Source organism: Eulemur rufifrons, chromosome 29 (assembly GCF_041146395.1).
Source record: "Eulemur rufifrons isolate Redbay chromosome 29, OSU_ERuf_1, whole genome shotgun sequence".
Lineage (NCBI taxonomy): Eukaryota > Metazoa > Chordata > Mammalia > Primates > Lemuridae > Eulemur > Eulemur rufifrons.
This window is the reverse complement of record NC_091011.1, coordinates 37440469-37448554: the sequence shown is the minus strand read 5'-3', so window position 1 is coordinate 37448554 and position 8086 is coordinate 37440469. Positions and strand designations below refer to the sequence as shown.

At 33.6% G+C, this 8086-nt stretch overlaps 1 pseudogene; it reads right to left on the bottom strand.

Annotated features, from left to right (window-relative positions):
• Positions 1 to 230: 230 nt before the first annotated feature.
• Positions 231 to 319, bottom strand: LOC138377700 (U6 spliceosomal RNA; annotated as a pseudogene).
• Between the last annotated feature and the right edge of the window lie 7767 nt (positions 320 to 8086).

Here is an 8086-nt window from a genome sequence, read left to right as displayed (position 1 = left end):
TAGTATTTCATTATCATACTGAATTTCTTGTATAAATATCAATATGCCATGATTTGTTAATATTTACCTATGCGACATAATAAACACATCATTTACAGTTTGGGGCTACTATGATGATGCTTGTATGAACATTCTCATACATTTCTTTTCATGCCATGTGGACACATTTATGTTGAGTGAAATTGCTTTGACACTGTGTGCATCAATTCTGTCAACAAGGCAGAATTTCCAATAAAGTTTTTTTTTATTATTTATTTGGCCATGCTAATCTTCTCTGTATCATTCCAATTTTTAGTATATGTGCTACCAAAGTGAGCACCCGATAAAATTTTTAAGTCTGTATTTGGAGGTCTGTTAGTGATTCCTGAATTCCTGTAAGTGATTTTTGTGTGTGACAGTTGAGTCAAAGATGGCCTAAAGGATTGTTTCCAAGATTGACTCTCATAGTCCTTTAAATAAGCTGAGAAGATAAAAATTGTCTCTCTCCTAGAATCAGTTAAGATTGATGGAGATTGGGGTTGTGGCTGGGAGATGGGTACTAAAGATTGCCTCCCTTCAGCCAGGTGGGGCTAACACTGAGGCCTAGGCCATGATTCTGGAAATTCTAATACTATATGACAGACAGAATTTGGGATTCTATAGTTTTGTTGTTTTTAAAAAAACAGCTTCATCAAGACAAAACCTGTCCTCCAGGAAGTACTCAGAACAGCGTTACACATGGACCAGCACAATAAACACTCACCAGTGTAAAATCATCCAAAAACTAAAGGTCAAAGGCCAGATACCACAATGGCTCAAGCAAGAAAACAAAGCAACAAAGTTCAACTCAACAAGATGAATAGAAATCTTCCCCACTTATCAATTCTTTTAATAAATGTGAATGGCTTAAACTGCTCACTGAGAGACATAGGCTGGATGAATGGGAAAATATACATAAGCCAAGTATCTGCTGTCTTCATGAAACACATCTAACCCACAAGAACACATTCAAACTCAAGGTGAAGGAATAGAAAACAATATTTCATGCAAATGGAAGCCAAAGGAAAGCTGGAATAGCAGTTCTGATTTCAGATAACTTAGCCTTCAAATCAACAAAGGTAATGAAAGACAAAGATGGTCACTATATAATGGTGAAGAGTACAATTCAACAAAAAAGACATAACAATTCTAAATATTTATGCACCTAATTCAGGTACACCCAGATTCATAAAGCAAATCCTACTTGATCTGGACAAAATGATAAACAGCAACACCATAATAGCTGGGAACTTCAATAGCCTTTTGATAGAACAGGGCAGATCCTCCAAACAGAAAAGAAACAAAGAAACAATGGACTTAAACAGAACTCTAGAACAAATGTACCTGACTGACATTTACAGAACATTCGACCCAAAAATCACTGAATAAACATTTTTCTCATCAGCTCATGGGACATTCTCTAAGATGGAATGCTAGACCACAAAGCATGACTCAAAAAATTTCAAAAAATAGAAATTACACCATGCATATACTCAGACCACAGTGGAATAAAATTAGAAATCAACTCCAACAAAAACTCTCATCTCTACACAAAGTCATGGAAACTAAACAACCTACTGCTGAATGATTATTGTGTTAAGAAGGAAATTAAGATGGAAATCAAAAGATTCTTTGAACTAAATGATAAAGGAGACACAAGTTATCAAAACCTGTGGGACACAGCTGAAGCAGTCCCAAGAGGAAAATTTATATCCATAAATACCTACATCCAAAAGACAGAAAGATCACAAACTAACAATACAATGAATTGTCTCAAAAAACAGGAAAACGTTGACCAAACCAACCCCAAATCCAGCAGAAGTAAAGAAATAACAAAGATCAGAGTAGAACTAAATGAAATTGATAATAAAAACTATATGGAAGATTATTAAGAAAAAGTTGATTCTTTGAAAAAATAAAGAAAATTGACATGCCTCTTGCTAGATTAGTGAGAAGCAGAAAAGAAAGGACTTTAATAAACTCAACCAGGCATGAAAAAGGAGAAATTACAACTGATACCAGAGAAATACAAAATGTCATCTATGAATATTATAAAAACCTCTATGTGCATGAACTTGAAAATGTGGAGGAAATGGACAAATTCTTAGAAACACACAGCCGCCCTAGGCTCAATCAGGAAGAAATAGAATTCCTGAACAGACCAATATCAAGTCCTGAAATTGAAGCAGCAATAAAAAATCTTCCTAAAAAGTCCCAGACCCAATGGTTTCACACCTGAATTTTACCAGACCTACAAAGAAAAGCTGGTGCCTATCCTGCAGAAATTTAACCACAACATGGAGAAGGAAGGAATCCTTCCCGTCACATTTTATGAAGCTAACATCACTCTGATACCAAAACCAGCAAAGGATGCAAGAAAAAAAGAAAACTACAGAACAATATCCTTATGAATATAGATGCAAAAATTCTCAACAAAATTCTAGCAAACAGAATTCAGGTGCTTATCAAAAAAATAATCCATCACAACCAAGTGTGCTGCATCCCACCGATTCAGGGATGGTTCCACATATGTAAATCTATATATGTAATTCACCACGTAAATAGAAGCAAAAACAAGGACCATATGATCCTCTCAATAGATGCAGAAAAAGTATTCAACACAATTCATCACCCTTTTATGATAAGAACGTTTAACAAAATAGGGATAGAAGGGACTTATCTAAAAATGATAAAATGCATTTATGACAAACCCACAGCCAACATAATACTGAACAGGAAAAAAATTGAAAGCATTCCCAGTTAGAACTGGAACCAGACAAGGTTGCCTTCTATCATTGCCTCTATTCAACATAATGCTGGAAGTCCTAGCCAGAGCAATCAGACAAGAGAAGGAAATAAAAGACATCCAAATGGGGGCAGAAGAGGTCAAACTATCCCTCTTTGCTGATGATACGATCTTCTATCTAGAAAATCCCAAAGATTCTGCATGAGACTACTGTAGTTGATAAATAAATTCAGCAAAGAATTGGGTTACAAAATCAACATACAGAAATCAGTAGCAGTCCTATATGCCAACAGTCAAACTGAGAGCCAAATAAAAGACTCAATATCCTTCAAAATAGCCACATAGAAAATGAAATACCTAGGAATATATTTAACTAAGGAGGTAAAATACCTTTACATGGAGAACTAAAAAACACTGAGGAAGGAAATGGCAGAGAACATAAACAGGTGGAAAACCATACCATGCCCATGGGTCAGCAGAATCAACATTGTTAAAATGTATATACTATCCAAAGTGATCCACAGATTCAATGCAATCTCTATTAAAATACCAACATCATTTTTCACAAATCTAGAAAAAATAATTCTATTCTTTCTATGGAACCAGAGAAGATCCCATTTAGAAAAAGCAATCTTAAGCAAAAGGAACAAATTGGGAGACATCAATTTATCAGACTTCAAGCTATACTACAAGGCTATAGTAACTAAAACAGCATGGTACTGGCACAAGAACAGAGGCATAGACCAATGAAAGAGAACTAAAAGCCCAGACTTAAAACATTCCTCATCTAGCCATCTAATCTATGACAAAGCAGAAAAACATAAACTGGGGAAAAGAATCCTTATTCAATAAATGGTGCTGGGAAAATTGGATAGCCATGTGTAGAAGACTGAAACAGGATCTGCTCCTCTCACCTCTCACAAAAATCAACTCACAGTGGATAACAGAATTAAACCTAAGGCATGAAACTATAAGAATTCTAGGAGAAAATGTTGGAAAAACTCTTATAGACATTGGCCTAGGGAATGAGTTTATGAAGAAGACTCCAAATGCAACCACAGCAACAGCAAAAATAAATAAATGGGACCTGATCAAATTAAAATGCTTCTGCACAGTCAAGGAAACTAACAGGAGAGTGAATGGACAACCTACAGAATGGGAGAAAATATTCACATGCTACACATCTGATAAAAGGCTGATAACTAGAATCTATATAGAACTCAAGAAAATCAGGAAGAAAAAAAAAATCAAACAACCCTATAAAGAAATGGGCAAAGGACATGAACAGAAACTTTTCAAAAGAAGATAGACTAATGGCTAAAAAACATGAAAAAATGCTCAGCATCTCTAATCATCAGGGAAAGGTGAATCAAAACCACAATGAAATATCATTTATCTCCAGTGAGAATGGCTTTTATCAAAAAATCCCCAAACAGTAAATGTTCATGTGGATGCAGAGAGATAAGAACACCCATACAGTACTGGTGGAACTGCAAACTAGTACAACCTCTGTGGAAAGTAATATGGGGATACCTCAAAGAGCTACAAGTAGAACTACCATTTGATCCAGCAATCCCATTACTGGACATCTACCTAAAGGAAAAAAAAGACATTCTATAGAAAAGACAACCGCACTAGATTTTTTATAGCAGCACAATTCACAATTGCAAAGATGTGGAAACAACCCAAGTGCTTATCAATAATACATGGGTGGATTAATAAAATATGGTATATGCATACAATGGAGTTCTACACATCCACAAATGCAATGGTGATATAGCACCTCTTGTATTAGCCTGGACGGAGCTGGAGCCCATTCTACTAAGTGAAGTATCCCAAGAATGGAAAAATAAGCATCACATGTACTCACCATCAAATTGGTACAACATTTAAATGCATATATAGTAATAACATTCATTAGGTATTGGGCAGGTGAGGGGGGGAGGAGAGAATGGGTATATACACACCTAATGGGTGTGGCGCTCACTTTCTGGAGGATGGACATGCTTGAAGCTCTGACTCGGGTGGGGCAAAGGCAATAAATGTAACCTAAACATTTGTACCCCTGTAATATGATGAGAAAAAACAGCTTTATCAAAATATAATCAACGTGCAATAATCTGCACATATCTGCACCCATAAAACAATCACCAAAAAGAAGATAATGAACATGATCCCCAAAAGTTTCCTTGTGCAATCCATTTCTCCCAGTTCTTTGAAAACCCCTCACTTCCTCCACTCCCCTGACCTTTCCTTGTGAAACCACTAATAAGCACTTTGTCAATGTAGATACGCTTGCATTTTCCAGAAGTTTATGTAAATGAAATCACACAGTATATATTTTTGGCAAGCTTTCTTTAACTCAGCATGTTTATTTTAATATTCATGTATGAATCAAGAATCCATTTTTTAAATTTTCTGAGTAGCATTTCATTCTATGGACATAACACGATGTGTTCATTCATTCATCTGTTGATGGGCACGTACATTTATTTAGATTATCTTTTTTTATCATTTGTTAACATTGTGAATCACATTGATTTTTGGATGTTAAACCAAATCTGCATTCCTGGCAGTAAATTCCCTTGGCCAGGATGTATTATTCCTTTTATATAACTTTGGATTTGAGTTGTTACAACTTTGTACAAAATTACTGCATCTATGTTTAGAGGGTTATGGGTCTGTAGTTTTCTAATAATGTCTTTGTCTGGTTTGGTATCAGGGTAATACTGGCTTCTAAGAATTAATTAGGAAATCATTCCTTTCCTTTAGTTTTCTGGAAGATCATTATACAAATTTAGTATTATTTCTGTTTTAAATGTTTGGTAGAATTTGTGAGTTAAGTCACATGGGCCTTAGTTGTCTTTGAGGGCATTTTAACCATAAATTTAATCTGTTTCAGAGTTTTAAGACTACTTATCATCTCCATTTTATTTTGAGTAAGCTACAGTAGTTTGTGTATTTCAAGGAATTTGTATCTTCTGGCTAAATTGTAAAATCTATTGGAATAAAGTTTTTTGTAATATTTTCTTATCCTCTCAATATCTGTAGAATCTGTAATGACATCATAACCTATCTTATATCTGATATTGGTAAGTTGTGTATTCTTTCATTTTATTCTCTGCAATCTGGCTAGAGGTTGTATGCATTTTATTGATTTCCTCAAGAACTAATATTTGGTTTAATTTATTTTCTCTATTGCTTTTCTGCTTTCTGTTTTACTAATGTGTGCTCTGATATTTATTACTTTCTTTGCTCTCTTTCTTTTGGGTTTGACTTGTTCTTTTTCTAGTTTTTCAAGGTGGAAGATGGGGTTTTTGATTTAAAGCCTTTCCTCTTTTCTAATATTGGCATTAAGTGCTTTAAATTTTCCTCTAAGTACTGCTTTAGCTACATCTCACAAATTTTTATGTGTTGTAAATTCATTTTCATTTACCTACAAATATTTTCTAATTTTACTTTAATTTTCTACTTTAACATGTAGATTACTTTTAAGTGTATTTTATTTCCAATATTTGGAACTTTTTGATATTCCATTTTTGATTTCTAATTTAATTCCATTATGATTAGAGAACATACTTTGTATGATTTGAAATATGTGACTAGTTCCATGGGTTAGAGTACAGTTTATCTTAGTAAATTGTCCATGCACTCTTTACAGAAATGAGTGTGTTCTGTTATTGGATAGAGTCTTCTAAAAATGTCCATTGGATCAAATTGGTTGACAGTATTGTTCAAGTTCTTTTTACCCTTACTGATTTTTTTTTTTGTCTGCTTCATGTGTTATTTATGAGAGCAATATCGATTCTTTAAGGAAAACTGTAAATTTTTCTATTTTCCATGCAGCTCTGTCAGTGTTTGCTTTGTGTATTTTAAAGCACTATTTTTGATGCATAAGTGGTTAGGATTTTAATGTTCCTTTGATTGATTGACCCCTTGTGACTATGAAGTGCCCCTTTTGTTCCTGGTAATAATCTTTGTTCTGAAATCTACTTTGATATTATAGTCATTCTAGATTTCTTATATTAATGTTAGCTTGGAATTTATTTTCCCTTCCTTTTGCTGTTAGCCTCTTTGTGTCTTTACATAATACACACACACACACACACACACACACACACATATATATAATTGTGTCATTTCACAGTATTAGGGGGTAATGTTTTTGGTTACAAGGATCGTGTTTGTATTGCTTTAGTCAGGGTTATCAACCAGATAGTGTTCATGTTACCTGTTAGGGAGGTTTTTGTACTTCCCCCGTCCCCTGCAGTTGATTTCCATTGAGTTTTACTTCCCTCTATGCACATGTGTGCTCAATGTTTAGTTCCAATTTAATAGTGAGTATATGTGGTGCTTGTTTTTCTATTCTTTAGATACTTCACTTGAATGTTTATTGCAGCACAATTCACAATTGCAAAGATGTGGAATCAGCCCAGATTCCCATCAATTCATGAGTGGATTAACAAAATGTGATATATGTATACCATGGAGTTCTACTCAGCCATGAAGACAGATGACTCAATGCCTTTTGCAGCAATATGGATGCACCTGGAGACCATTATCCTGTGTGTCTTTATATTTTATTTTATTATTTATTTTAAGAATGTTTCCACAATTTTATTTATTTTTTAAATTTTTCTTATTTTAATTTTTTTTATTTTTTTTTTTATTTCAGCTTATTATGGGGGTACAAAAGTTCAGGTTATATATATTGCCCATCATTGGGTATTACTTTTTTATCCAATCTGACAATCTCTATTTTTTTTTAATTTTGGAGTCTTAGACCATTTACATTTAGTTTGATTATTGATATGGTTAGAGTTAAATCTGTCAACTTGCTATTTGTTTTCTATTTGTCTCATCTGTTCTTCCTTTTATTTCCTCTCTGCTTTGTTTGGATTTTTTTTATTTATGATTCATTTTTCTCCTTATGTTTATTATTAATAGTAGCTATAGCTCTTTACTTTGTTATTTTTGTGGTTATTTTAGGATTTGTACTACACATCTTTAACTTATTACAGTGTACTTTCATGTGATAGGGTACTGTTTCATGGACAGTGTAAGCACCTTAAAATGATTTTCTTCCTTTTCTCCCCTCCTAGCTTTTGCATTAATTTGTCATACATTTTACATATACATATGTTATAAACTCCATACCACATTGTCATTATTTTTGTTCAGTTATGTACTAACACAGTTACATATTTTTTTAAATATTATATATTTTCCATGTAATTATTATTTCTGATGTTTTTCCTCCCTTTTATTGATTTATGTGTCCATTTTCCTCCAGCTTGAAGAACTTCCTTTAATATTTTTCAT